Below are 15,646 nucleotides of genomic sequence, written 5' to 3'. Positions count from 1 at the left end.
TGGTCTTCTATTTATATGGTTGTGGCTGCTACATGTCCTATTAGTTGCGTCAAAGTGGGCACCGCTAGTGTAAATCAAGGTACAATAATTCTGAACGGTTATTTGATTGACATCAGATCTCTCTTGCACCTCGAGAGTGTGCCACACCAAAACGTATACTGACGGGAACCCTGTCAGCAACGGGTTGGAACCCTTCTAGATAATCTACTGTGTTTCTATGAACAGGTTAGAGCTTATGTTACCTCCCCTATTAACTCTCAATACAGTTTAGTGAAAGCATGCTTTAATGGCAGATTGACACGGTCCAATGTATTTCGGACATGAATATCCATCTTTAGGGACCTTTCTGTAGACAAACATCACAAATGATCCTATTAAAAAATGATATTGTAAATGTGTTGTCTATCACACATTTATCTATCAAGAGGAATATGCATTGGACACCATCACATTCTGTGGCTGTGGGTTTGTATGTGCTGTCCACCAGTGTCTATAACTGCGTAGTCATATCGGGAGCCGACCACATGTTTTGCCTGGCTTCATGGTTAATGTGTGGAGGATGCTAGGCTGCAATTGTATTACTATATCTATTGACTCAGTTAACATGCAATGCTGCTCTTTAATTTGGCAGGGCCTCGATTGTGAAGCTTGACGTGCTGTCTTTCAATATCCATTGAAGGGAAAGTGACTTTGAAAACCTTTGGTAGGAAGCAGCAGATGGATCAGAGGGTGCTAGCAAACAAACACTGAATGAATTGTCTGATGAATTGGACGATATGGATGTTTCCACCAAGGAATAACATATTCTCTGCCACATTAATAACTCCATCCGTCAATTGTTGAAATAAATGTACCTGCATGGCAGGGAGCAGAGCCTGGGAGGGGGAGGGGGAGGAGGAAGTGTGGAATTGCTCTAAATTCATGCAAATCCTACAGACAAATGTTCCTCTTTTGTCTAGAGTGGCCTACCTGCTCCTGCCTCTCCACCCACTAGTCTCTGAAGCCCTTCTCTTCCTACCAGTGTTCCACACCCTTGTACTCATCCTCTGAAAAAATTCAAAGGCAACGACTGCCTTCACCTGGCAACTCTTAATGCCTGCTCAGCCAACAAACACTCTGCTGACATCTGCCTCCTCCTTGAAGACATTGACCTCGACATTCTCCCTCTTACTGAGACTTGGTTCAATGCCAGCTCAGTCACTGCTTTTGACGCCCTCCTCCCGGATGGCTGCTAAATCATTTCCAAGCTTTGACCTCACCGTGCTGGTGGCGGGTTTGCCTTAATCTTTCTTTCATGAGTTCCTTCCTCCATCTTACCCTCCCTGCTCTATTCTTCCTTTGAGAGTCTGGTTTGCAAGTTGGTCATCTCGCCCTCCTCCACCTTGATCATTGCCATTTACCAGCCTCCAGGCACTACCACCCTGTTCTGAATCGGCTGATTTCTGTCCTTCCTTAATCTCATCCACCTCCAATCTCCTCTTCATGGGGGTGTTTCAACATCCAGTTTGGCTCCCCTGTTATGGCATCTACTCTTTTCATTGACCTCTGCATCTCTCTATCCCTCTCCATTCTCCCTTCTGGTCTAACCTACTCTGCTGGACACACTATTGATGACCTCTGTATCACCTCCCCACTTGTCACCCCTCTCTCTTGGTCAAACCTCTCCTCCCATTTGGTTCCCTTTGGCCCTCTGACTGCACCCCCAAAAGCCCTGCCAACTTCAGTCACTAACATCTGCCAAATGAAACGTGTGTCTGTTTCTGCCTTTACCTCCACTTTCATCCCACCTCGCCTTCTGCCTCTGACTTTACCACTGATTCTGCTCTCAGCAACCTCCATTTGTCCATTACCAATACTCTTGACATTCTTGCCCCAGACTGAGGATTCGCCTGAAACAGCCTCTCATCGTAACGATTCTGATCCTGCGGCCCTTAATCGAAACTGCTGAGCGGCCAATTGTAAGTGGCAAACCTCTGGTTCCTCCTCTGGCAAACTGGCCTATCGCCTGCTCCAAAGGCAATACAGACTCTCCATCTGTGCCAAGAAAAGAGCCCACATACAGGCACAGATTTCTGTGCATCCAGCAACACGGCTAAACTTTTCCAGATCTGCAGGAAACTAGGCAACCCTTCCTCCAGTCTCCTCCCCGGATCTATGCAATGCACTGGCCACTCACTTCTCCACAAAAACTCACTACCCCTTGCCTCTCTTGGCCCCTGACCCTGTGCCTTCCTCCCTCTCCTCCCTCTCCCCTGTCACACCTGAAGAAGTTTCCAGAGTTGTCTGCTCCATGACAGTCTCTTCTAAACAGATTTCCCTTTGCTCATCCAGAACCATCAAGTACAACATTGGCTCTCTTGCCCCCGCACTCGCTGATTTCTGTAATCATTCTTTTGCCACTGGATCTTTCCTCTCCTCCCTCAAGCACTCTGTTGTGCGTCGCCTCTTGAAAAAACCTTCAGCAGACCATACCTGTCCAGCCAAATACCACCCTATTCCCATCACCCCCTTCCTGGGGAAACTACTAGACAACTCAAACACCAAACTTGCTGGTGGTCTCCACGACCATCAATCTGGATTCTGAGCATCAAGCGGCATGGAAACTGCTCTTCTGAACACCTGTGAAGAACTGCTTGCATCTCCTGACTCCAACTCCCCAGCTGTACTCATCCTACTCGATATTTCCTCTGCCTTAGAAACAGTCAACCATTCCGTTCTCATTCAAAGACTCCATGATACCTTTGGCATCTCGGAACAGGCGCTGGAATGGCTGACATCCTTCATAACTGACCGCACATCCCAGGTCATCCTGGGATTCTTCTCCTCTCTTACCTCCTTCTCCACCTGTGGTGTCCCCCAGGGCTCTATCCTCCCCCCTTGGCTCTTTAATATCTACCTTGCTCTGCTTGTTCTTCTCATCTCCTTTTCCCCCCTAACTTTCAGTGTTATGCTGATGACACACAATTCTTTTTCAAACGTCCTGCTGACCCTTTTGCACCTTCCATCATCTCTGACTGCCAATCTGCCACCCAGTTCTGGTGCTCGGCCAATGATGTCTGCCTCAACCACTGTAAAACGGAGATCCTTCCCACTGGGACACCTGTTCCCTCCTTCTTACCCTCACTCTGGACTTCCACATGTGCTCTCACCCTGCTCCTTCATCGGAAGCCAGCCACCTTGGAGTCATCTTTGACTCCTCTCTCTCCTTCCTCCTTCACACTCAGGACATTGGGCCTCATTACGACCCAGGCGGTAAGGGGTTTACGGCAGCGTAAACAGCGCCGACCCTTACCGCCTGAGTACGAGGTCCCTTACCGCCATGGCGGATTTAACACCTGCTTTTAGCAGGTGTTAAAATCCATGGCGCTAAGGGACCATGGAGTTAATTACGCCACCGTAATTTACGGTGGCGTAATTAACGCCTTCCCCACTCCCATTATGCCCTATGGGGCAAAAATGGGAATGGGGAAGGGTAAATGGGGATTGGGGACTTACCGCCCCGCCAAGGTCGGAATGGGGCGGTAAGTCCGCCAACCACCATGGCGTAAACGTAGTTTACGCCATGGTGGTAAAGTCACGGCCCAGGCGGTAACTTACCGCCTGGGTCGTAATGAGGCCCATTATCTTCCTTTCAAAGGAATTCTTCCTTGTCTCACTTTCCCCCAGAGTCCCCCAGATCACTCTCTTGCGCCGGCTCCCTCCTATGGAACAACCTCCCCTCTCTCTGCACCTTGAGCAGGACTTCCTTAAATTCAGGAAGCTCCTTAAGACTTTCCTCTTTAACTCATCCTTCCCTTCTTCTATCTTCTGCTAATTTTCACAGCTGCTGTGATTGGTGTCCTGGGCCCTCATGCATCCTCGGGCCCCCTGACCTCCCACACCCAATTGTCCCAGCTCCTGTCTACCATCAGCACTTGCCCTTGCACTCCCTCTGCTTTGGAGGTCGCACTTACCCATCGTGGCCCGTGGCTGTGTAGCACTCTCCTCACCATGCACTTCTACCATGCACTTATCTGTGGCTCACCCAAGAACACAGACACTTTAGCACTTCCCCCTTCCCTCTTCCTTGCTGCACTTGCACGTCCTGAATACTCACAAGGCATAGTAGGTTTGTCCTTTTTCCCCCACTGTTTTTTTTATTTTTTGTGTTTTCTAATGTGTTTCACACCCTGTTCCCTCCCTTTGCCCTGTGGGTGCTTTGAAACGGCATTACAATAAATAAATAAATAAAGTGCAGTTACAGCATGGGCCTTGCTATTTTGTGGTTCTGCACTCCATCATCTCATGAGTTGTTTGTTTGATCTGGTCTCTGACTTCCCAGCAGGGGATACCACCCAACTTTATTTGCGTTAGCTTCCACCAGTCCGGCAGTATTAGTGTCGGATCACGGGTTGGGCTCTAACCATTATTCCCTGTTCCCCATTGGGTCCATTGGACCCAGTGGGGAATTTTAAGTGAAATTACTGCATAGTTATACCACCAGCGGTAATTGCACCGAAAGTGGGAATTTTTCCAGTGTGTTTACCCTCAGCTCTGAGCTGGAGGTAAACATGCCAAACTCGAGCTTGGGCAGACCCTTACATGCACATTTGATTTAAGGGCTACCACCCAACTCGTGATGAGGCCCTGTATCTTTTCAGTCAGTATGAACATACATTTTATGACTCTTCTCCCTTATCGTCGTGCAACTCTGCACACATTCAAGAATCAAAGCATGGTGCGTGTGGCCTCGATTAATAGCAGGGCGCAGGGGAGGAATCCTTTACTAACCCAAGGAAATTATCACTGACGTACTATATTCATGAGAGACGTATATCGGCGAGTGCATTACCAAATGGTTTTGTTTATATTTGATGTTATTTGTTCCATCTGTGAAGCCTATCTTTTGTGGCTGCTATACCACAATGTTTAAAACCCAATAAACTATTACAAAACACTTGCATACATAGCCAAAGAGATACTGGACTCAAAGGAGCACATAAATATGTTGTCCTTTGAGAAAAGAATTATGTAAACAGCCTCGTGCCATTTAAGGAAGCTCTGGGTTATTTGGTCTGCACTGTTGAGCAGTTATCCCGGGGCCATGGGGGATGTGTTGTCATGGTTAATTCCCATAATGGGACATATATTAAAGAGAAGCGTCCATGGCAGATGTTCAGCCTTGAGGAATTCCAGTCAGTCCAAGGATGGGTTGAGCTGCACAGTGTGCCTGGTCAGCGGTTTACAGCATCCTCTGGCTAATATTGGGAATGTTTGAAAATACTTTGCTTTATTTAGGAGCACCGGATGCTCTGTGCAGTGACATAGACACATCTTGCTGGCTCACAGATCCATTTTGCTCTCCCTCTTTTTCAGTCTTCTGAGTACATTTAAATGGGATGTAACCGCATGTCACAAAAAATTGCATCTTTTACCAAATAATATGATTTTGCAGGGAATGTCACAAAGTGTGTACAACCATCCAGTTTCAATTCAGCTACGAATTGCTCCAACAGATCTATGTGATCACTGCGCCACGCATAACGTCGACCAAAACATTGCCGACTTCCATTACGGTGCGGAGCAGTTATCACGTAGATCAACTGTTTCCTGCATCCACCTGCCCGCCTCCCCCCCTACCCACTTACCTTTTCGGCACCACACTTCTGTGTGTGCCGCCGTCTCTCCTCTATTCCTGCAGCATCAGCTCTCTCCCACTAATGTGGGTCTCAACTGGTGCCGCAGGGCCCTTTTTTGATTTTTTTTCTTTCTTACTTTCCACTCCCCACCATACCTGATCAGATCCCTACTGTTTCCTACCCTGGTTACCAGTAGACGCCATTGCTGACACTTGACCTCCCTCCCCTGTCGTTAGATCCCCACTTTCTTGTTTCTCTGCTCCCTAACCTTTTTCTTCACCCAATGATTGTAAAGCGCTTTGTTGCTTCCTGAAGCTAGGTCCATGCTAGGTCCATGCTCAATAAATACCCTGATATTTACAATAATAATAAGAGATGCAAAGTAAACATGTTTCTTTTTCAGTCCGCTATATCCACAGCTGGACTGAGGATCAAAAGTGGCCCGGAATTATGTTACAAAGTGGCCTTTTATAACACCCAAAAATTCAAATAAGAGACACAGGGGAATGCTTTTTAGAATCCCTGAGATCCATCCCCAAACAACTTGTGAAATACTTCTGAACTAAAGGATCTTGCGGCTTTCGTGTTGTGATCCCTACCGGTGGACAAGACTATCGTCCCACAGTTCTATAACATATGTAAAACTGTGTTTCCTCACATTCCAAAGACATATTTTTCTTAGAAATATAAACACTTTTATTAATTAATTCGAATTTCTTTAACATTACGTACAGTTATACCACCCTGCAAGCAAGCCCATTTCTTCTACGTCGGATTCGGTGGGTTCTCCCAAAAGAGAATTCAAATAAAATGGATCCAAACAGTGAATGTGAATGTAGAATTTCCTCTACACCGGGATTAAAAAGTAGTTAAACGTAACAACGAATTGACAAATAACATTTGATATGGGTAATAATATATTGGAAGCTTCATAACAAATGATTTACTTCAAAGCGAAGTAGGGGATGAGGGGAGATGAAAGGAAGAGGGCAAGTGCAGTAAGAGAATCATTAAACGAGGGTATCCATGCAAAGATACGAAGGTCCATCACCTAATCTCAAGAGTTTTTTGCATGCCAATCCACCGTTGGTCGTGTCCATATACAATTTAAATATATTTACGTGCAAAACCAGGTTTCAGATTGCGGTCTTTCCTTGTTGTTTTGGAACTGCTTGCTCTTGTTCTACACTAAAAGATTAGAAAGGCTGACGATGACACCATCAGCTCACAGTATGGTTCTGTGGGACAGATTTCTATTTGTTTAATATTTAAATTGAACAAATGCAAATCTGTCCCACAAAACCAAACTGTGAGCTGATGGTGTCATCGTCAGCCTTTCTAATCTTTCTAATCAGATGCAGCATGTTGATGATCGGACACTGCGCGCACACATGAATCTCTCACTTCCCCATTCAACCTCTACCCTCACAACCTCCTCAATCATTTATTGATAATGGTTACATTATTTATTTATTTATAGTGTGTTTTAGTTTCCAAAACAAAACAATGCAAACTGCAACTTTTCCAACTGTTATACAAAAAGCCACAATAGAAAAACTATGTAATAATACATAAAATACATATGTAAGATCATCATTAACAGCAACAATACATAAAATAGAAATACCTATTAATACAAACAACAGTAAAATCCACAATGTCCCAATTCATACGTATATTAAAAAACATCTTCCCCGAATATTTGATTTGCAAACCGCCCTGCTGATATACAAAGTTTGTCCGTTGGCACAGATAAAAGGGATAACCACATCCTTTCCCATCATAACCCCATTTAATAATAATACGACCCAATACCAATGCACGCACATTAAACAAACCCATACATTCTGCATATAGAGGATACAATGGTCCTACAATTTCAACACAGAAGCAACATATTCATTGAATTTTAGGAATTTTGCATCTTGCACCCAAAACATCCAACTTTGGTAATATATTACATTTCACCCTTAGTAGCAGATGTCTATATTTCTTAGCAGAGTATCTCCGTAAATGTGGTTGGAAGACATTAAATGATTTAGGGCCGTATTCACAGAAGTGTTTTACAGTGCTGCAATCCCATTAGAAAACGTTCTGTGAATCAGGCCCATAATCTCAAATCTAAAATGGTCAAATATCTTATACCCAGATAGGATTTGTCTATTATTTATCCAATCCTGTTCGAAGATTTTCCTTTTCACTTTGTGTGGAGAGAGCAACACTCTGTCTACTGAGGAATCCATCAGACCCAGAAATATTATATCAGCCCCTATCCATGATGAGAGTATTTTACATGAGCCATTATGCCATATTTATTTAATTTAACAGAAAGAGTACCCTCTGGCAGACCAATCACACTTCTCATCAGCTGCATACACCGCCAATCTATGCAAGCCTTTAATGATGTGATCCTTAGTTCATGTCGAATTTCTGCCAAATGGATTCCTGGGGAAAGTAACAACACTCTTTTCCACAGCTTTGATTCACATTTGTCCCATTGTACCTCACATTTATGTGACTCTGCTCTATATATGATTCTTGTTACAATCTTCTGATTCTAGAGCTTAATTACTGGGTACAATGAGAAACGTCCACATTGTTTGTCCAACGTCCAGAGTTGTGCAGCAGTGGCAACTCCTGCAAGGTTCAGTGCAGTCTTTCTGGACTCCATTTTATCTTTTCCGAACATCTCAGTTCCTAAGTATTTAAAGCTATGGATACACTCTATGTGACCTAGGTAAGGGAGTAGCAAACTGTAGAGCGCCCAGCTTCCTTAGATCTACATAGTTAATCCGCAGCAGCAACAACACATCAGGTCCCCCCAGGCCCCTAAATGCAGTAATGAGCAATAGAAGAAATTGTGCTGTCAAATCAGCGCAAAGAAAACTGCAGTATAATGTTCAATAATAAGTAGGTTCAAATCCTATGGATGTGATGGAGACCAACAACAATACAGTCCTTCAGATGTACATAAAAAGATTTAATCTTGTTACAGCCGATACGTGTTTTGACCAAAGGGTCGTCTTCAAGGCTGTGAATTATATTAGAGATTTGCAAATAATACATTTTGACAATGATAGATGAAAATTAACAATGAATCATTCACGAACAACAAGATTTGAAGGAACGCAATTGTCCCAAAGAATTATTTTTAGAAAATCAAAGGAAGAAATAAGAAACAAATTGCATAATGCTTTGTGTGTCCATTGAAGTGCAAACCCCCCCTCCCCCGCCCAGTAAACACAAGTGAGTTTGGATCAAAATTATACATGACCCAAACCATAAAGACAGTTTGTTTCAAGTGAAAAGATCAACAGCAATTGTCCAATTCAGGGACAGGAAAACAGGAGGAAATGGTCATAAAGAAAATTATTCAATCAATATTTTGTATATAATACACAGCATCTAATTGTAATTATTCTCTTGAACTGTGGATACACTCTAGTTTTAGATTATCAATTTTCCAACCAAACAATGTTTTTTGACCCCTTGACTTTCCAATGGGATTCAAAATCATAATCTTTGACTTTGATATATTGTACTCTAAATCCAACTTCTGAAAGTACTCACATGCTGCTGTCAAAGAATGCTGTAGTGCGATTGGCGTGTAGTCACATAAGACCACGTTGTCCGCATATAAGAGATACTGAATGGGCAGAGGGCCCAGCTTCAGAGGAGTTGCCCTACGCCACTCAAACAATCATTTAAATTTTAAATATATACGCATTTAACAAGAGCGTGCCAGCACACAGCCCTGACATAGGCCCTGTTCTGTTGGTATACCAGCTGAGAATGTCCCATGCAAATCCAGCCTCACCCTCGATCTTGTGTTTGAGTGTAGTAGTGTCAATATTTTTAACAAAGCCTCAGGGCAATCCTGCTCCCTCATCTTCTCCCATAGCTTTGCTATCATCACAGTCAAAGGCTTTGCTAATATCTAAAAATGTTAAATAAAGCTGTCTTTTTTGCACATTTTGCCTGTTTTTGATAGTAAATGAATAATAAAGTAATGTAATGAGGTATCTCTTTTGAATCCATATTGATGATTGTCTGAGCACTTCAGATCCTTGAACCAATCGTTGAGCTTTCTTCGAATACATGTTGAATATTACTTATAAGAGACATCTAACAATGAAATTGGGTGATCATTTCATGGGCTGGATCTGTCCCCACTTTTATAAATAACTATGAACGTCAAGTCCCTCCATGATGGAGGGAAGGTCTCAAGATGTTGAATATTCTGAAAACAGATAAAATACAGTTGTTGCCAATAAAACTGAATCTGACTTCAGCATTTGATTTGAGAGGACATCAGGGCCCGGACCATTGGACACTTTTGCCCTCTCAATTGCACATTGCACGTCAAACAATTCAATATCCAAAATGTCCCAGGAAATGATCAAATTAGATTTCCCCTCCCCATTACGCAATGCCAGATTTCCTCTTTGACTATTCAAATAAAGTTTTGTAAAGTACGACTCCCATACTGACCCCGTTATTATTTGCTCCTGGCTGGAATTTTGGAAAGAATTTGTTTTTTTAAGTATCCAGAAAGCTGACAATTGTTTACCCCTAATGAAGTTTACATTGCTACCAAATCCTTCTGGTACGTTAGGCATCTATGAACCTTAAGCCAATTTCTGTATATTTTTCTTATCTTTTTAATGTTAAGAATATCACTGTTGCCTTCTTTCCGAGCCTCCCTAACCTGGGCGCTAAGCAACTTTTTCTTCTCCTGCACAATTTTATCCAATTTATGAGTATGTGCAGTATTCCCAAAACCTTCTCCGATGTTAAACCTCTTAAAACCTGCTGCATGTATTGAGCAAAATCTTCTGAAGCACCACCTACAAAACCACCTCTGCTGTAATGGGCTTCAACCTCTAAATTGAATCTAGATACCATTTGGGGATGCCAAATAAATGCCTTATCTCATGGCCTTACTTCAATCCTAACGTCTGTAGCCCTTATTGCCTTTTTATGGTACCAATCCAAGGTTGGGATCATTAGACAATGGTCAATGACTTCCAACCTACTACATGATGGCACCAACTCTCTTGAAAGCACACAGTTCAGTGTGGATTTCGCTACCACAATAGTCCATGTGTAATGGGGTGGAATGTCACCCAAAATATTGCCATTTAAAATCGAAATTTCCCATTCATCTAAAACCATACAAATTGTTGTCCCTCTCTCTTTCAAAACCTGGGATTTATTCCACCCACCATTCAACATTGTAGTATGTAGCTTCTAGGCATTCACTGTTCAAATCGCCCAGAGGTATTAGGCTTGTGTCCAGTTCTAATGAGTATACCTCTAGAATCAGAGATATTGCTTCAAGTAAGTCTCTTACGACCACAATGTCAGAATTATAATATAGATTTATAATAATGCATGTTATAACTTTCGTACTTGCAGTATCACACCATTTTAATGCTGTTCCTAGAATATCACTTCTGCTCACTTTCACATTTTCTAAATAAATTCCTGAGTCCCTTCGCACAGCACACAGGAGACCACCATAGGGTCTCCCTCTATAACCTTTTCTTGCTTGCTCAAAACATATTTCAAAACAATTTAACACTAGCATATCAAGCAGCCAGGTCTTCTGAATACAAATTATATCACAAACAGACCATATATCATAATTTGATCGAAGATGTTTAAATCCTCGCGTATTTCATGAAGCAAGTTTTGCAGAGACACTTCAACATTCTTTTTCTGTGTTGAGACCTTTCCCATGAAGCGAGTTTAGAATAAAACAGCAAACATATGTTACAGCTCTTTCCTCCTTATTATTCACTAGTCTCCCCTTCCTGTTTTCCATTATATGTTTCACTTGAATTACTTAGGGGTCTCTGGCCAGTAAGAACTGATTACTTGATGGTCTATCTGCACTTGCATCCATTTTTACTGGTTCTATAGCATTGTCTATTACATAGCCAAATTGATTAAACACCAGTGCTTCTGACAAAACAATATTTTGTACTAATTCAGAGAAAAATCCCAATCTTACTGCATCTATCCGGTTACTATTTACACACTCCACCTGGGCTAAATCTTTCGTAGTAAATGATTTTAATCGTTCGATTTCCCTAAATAGTGCAATTACGTACTGTCTATTCAAAGGGAAAACACCTCTAACTGGGAAAGCTCTCTCAAGGGTTAGACAGGCAAATTCTTTCTTCTTATGAATCCCTTTTGCTTTTCCTATGACCTGTTGTCACCCAGGAGCAAAATCTTCCTGTCTTGGCAGTTTGAAAGGCTGTTTTTTCTTAATTTCTTGATCACCAGTTGCCACATCTGGCCTCCCAATTGAGTCCAATTGGCTCACATATTTGTTTCTTTTGTCCTCCATAGTTTGGAAGATTGTTAACACATTTGAGGTTAGTGACCATTGCTGCACCGCTGACCCAAATAATTGTGTTAGTGGTTGCAGGGTCACCAAGCTCCTCTGTTCCCCTACTACATCTGGATCAACCACTGGTATTGTACTTATATCCTGGGCTATACCCACATCCTCATCAATGAGCTCACTGATCCATCTTGATAGATGATTACCACACTAACATCCCCAGGGGTTACTTCGGGCTGGTAAGGATTCTGACTGTAAAAAGCATTTTATTGACCCTTCACCTAAGGGGATTTTTCTTTTATTGTATTTTTGGCCCAATGTACTGTTTTTCACATCCACTAGCCCTCTTTGTTGGCCAGTGTTTGGGTTCTCCCTACCAACTGACAGTAGCACTGGTCCAGGCTCTTTATGAATCACCAGATGTTCTGACATATGAATACCCAGATGTTCTGACATCACAACCTCCTGATAATGGTTAACCAATAATGATTTTATCACTTACAGGCATGCCTCACAAGGTTGTACACTCTCTAAGTACCAAGACCATATGCTATTGTCACACAGCTCACTGGTGCTCATTTCATCAGTCTTGGAAGGAAGAATGTCATAGTGTACCCACTGGAATTTACACTTGTGACTTTCAGGTACCACTTGCATCTCTCCAGTGAATGCACTTGTCCAGTGAGCATTCAGAATTCTTAGGGTCTGTTTGATAGACTTGCTCATTTCCCTTTTTATTCATTCTTTGACACATCTGTTTTGAGTTTAGTATCTTTCTATAGTGAATATCCCACAGTGCTTGGCATTCTACATTATATTTATGCATAATCTTTCAGGTTTGGCTCATTTCGGCATCTCCATGCCACCACCGGCTGAACGTATGGTCATAGATGAGTAGGCACTATGGTTTGGATATCAGAGACAGAGGTGAAGTCTGGGTGTTGTTTGTTTTCCCTGCTGTGTCTTCCTTATAAACCACATTAGGGTTAGCGCTTGGTTAATGATTATATTGCAAGTTGTGCCTAGCATTCTTTTGTTGATGCAGTTCCTCACTGGTGTATTTAAGTATGTTTACCATGTCTTTTATTAATGGCATGTATTCAAATATAAACGTTCACACATATTTGTGCCTTTAAAGGCATGACTGGGTCTGTTTTTAAGGTGTTTATCCCATCATCTCAAACCTTATTAAAACGGTAATATCACCAACTTCAAATAATTTTGAATACATTACTTAAATGAGTCGTTCATACCCAGTAATGACTTGTAATGGTGCGCAAATGTGTGCAGGTTTGTGCTTGAGCGCCCATAACATAACTGATAGAGATAATGAAAAGACCTCCATCCACCACAAAGGAGTGAAAGCCTCTTTAGTATATATTCATAATGCGATGAGTGCAAACAGACTTCCGTCAACTACAGTGGATGAAGGCCTCCTACTATGTTTATGAGAGAACAAACTGTTTCCGTTGTTAATTCTTGTTGTCAATAAAAGGTCCAAAGTAAGGTCCAGGTCAAGGTGCTGTCATATAGCTTAATGGGTCCACAAAGATGCCAAACACAATTCTCAGGTCATAACAGGTATCATTTAACACAAACGTCCATCTTCTGGGTCAAACCCAAAATATGAAATGTCAGGACAGTCTCTTTTCAACATTTCCAACAATTCAAGGGTTTCCTTCAGTGGTCGAAGTGTACAAACAGAAGTAGTGAAACAGTGTTCTCTGATGGCCTGGTCCCGCTCCCCACAAACCTCATCACCACGTCCCTCCCACCTCAAACAGACATGCTGTTTTAACGGAATGTTCAATGCAGTGCACTGAAGTGCAAGTTTCAAATTCTTCCTACATTTTTTAAAAGTAAATCATTCCGTAATGGCTTCTTTTTAAAATAAAAGTAAAGGAACAGTAAAACGTATTTTTTTTAAAGTAGAGGAGCACCGCTCCCATCCAATCCCGCCCACTTCGACCATTGGTTTCTTTGTAAAGTTCACATGAATTCAGGGCTTCCCCATCACTCCAAATCTCTAAAGTATTCTCTCTGAGTTTCATCCTCCTTGTCACTGGCAGCTGGTGAGATATGGCCCCCTTTGGTCCCCCTTGTATCTCCTGTAGATGTTGATCTCTGTCTGCCATGAGATGTAAGTACCAGTGAAGACTTTCTTGAACGTTTAGATAGAGCCAACTGTGTTCGACTTCCTCAGCTTCCACATGCAAGCTTGAGAAGTTCTTCTCACCACCCTTTCTTAAGGTCCTGATTAATTCCCTCAGTTCAACCTCCCTGCTCCTGCCCTGATTCTCATCCATGTTACACCACATGCTAATTCCTCCTCCCACTTTGGATTGGACACCCTCAGATCAGGGGCTTATCCTATCAACTGCCTTGGGCCAATGATGCCCTCCTGTTCCTTACTGATCTTGCTTGCTAACCTCTTGTATTTACTCCTGAATCTTCCTTGACACCTCCTCCTGATGTTCACCTCCTAATTCCTCCTGGTAATCAAACCAACTATGCCTCATGTCTTAATCAAACCAACACCTGATGTTCAAAAGTAATCTCTTCCTGGTATTCTGCTCCACGTTCCTCCTCCTGTTCTGAACCAACCACCTCCTGATGACTTTTTTCCTCCTCCTATCTCTAGCCTCCTCTTCTTGCTCCCTTGTCTCTTCAAAGTAGGTCCTCTGCCTCCTTCAAAAACCACCAACTCACTTTAGGCCTCTGCCATAACCATCATCTCAAAACAACCAGACTGCCTTACCTGAACCTCACACTTCTACAGCCTTGCAATCCCTCTTGGTTTGTGTTTTCTGTGAGGGTCTGCACCTGTGGATATGAATGAGTGTGACTATAATTGGCAACTTTTAGTTGCATCACCGACATTTTGTTTGGAGCTTTGTGGCTGAACTCAACCCTTAAAAGCCTGGTCTGCCATTTTAGATTTTCTTCATGAATTGTGGTTTGTAAATGCCATGGAGCTGGTGCCCACGCTAAGTGGGTTGCTAAGTTATGATGAGCAAAGTATTTTCTAATTTGGCACTAATTCTAGGTGTCAGCTCTTTGATCCTGCATGGCAAAGAAATTAACTCATCATTGTTTTTTAACTGGAGTCCCTGTGTGAGTGCTGTAGGAAAATGTGTAGTGCCTTTGATGTCTTTGTGGGCTCACTATGCAAGTGTAGTAGGAAAATGTGGTGTGCCACTATTGTCTTCAAATTCTTGCTGCATGATTGCCGTCGGAGTGACCAAGGGATTCATCCTGTATCACCCCTGGGTCTATCATCCAATAGCTTTAGGAGGCACCCTGCCTCGTTTGGCATCCAAGTAGATGTCCCCAGAGTCAAGCAGGGGACTTTTTCACATAACCCAGAGTGAATTAGACTGGTAACTAGTCCACTGGTTTATCAACCTTAGGCTTTTGTCTCTCAACCGAATGGTGCTGGTCTGGCTGGTGCTTTACACAGTTTTTGAACTTGTATGGCCATACTCAAACCAGTGGAAGTCTCTTTGAGATGGGTGTCTCAATGGGTTTGCTTTGCATTGTAATGATGATAAGGATTTCACCATTTTGGCTCAAGGTTCCCAAGTTGGCTCAAATGTGATCTGCCACCAAAGCAGACCCTCAATGTGGCTGGCTAACGTGGCCCAATCATTAGTCCAATAGGTCTCTGGTTTGA

The 15,646-nt window shown here is 42.7% G+C and overlaps 1 protein-coding gene across 8 annotated transcripts in view; it reads left to right on the top strand.

The window, feature by feature from the left end:
• Positions 1-15,646, top strand: part of KCNC2 (potassium voltage-gated channel subfamily C member 2) — a 1,087,529-nt gene that overhangs the window by 376,555 nt on the left and 695,328 nt on the right. The window lies entirely within an intron of this gene.

Source organism: Ambystoma mexicanum, chromosome 12 (genome assembly GCF_040938575.1).
Source record: "Ambystoma mexicanum isolate Mex_15411 chromosome 12, UKY_AmexF1_1, whole genome shotgun sequence".
Classification (NCBI taxonomy): domain Eukaryota; kingdom Metazoa; phylum Chordata; class Amphibia; order Caudata; family Ambystomatidae; genus Ambystoma; species Ambystoma mexicanum.
Note: the sequence above shows the minus strand (reverse complement) of the source record. Positions and strands in the feature narration are given on the sequence as shown.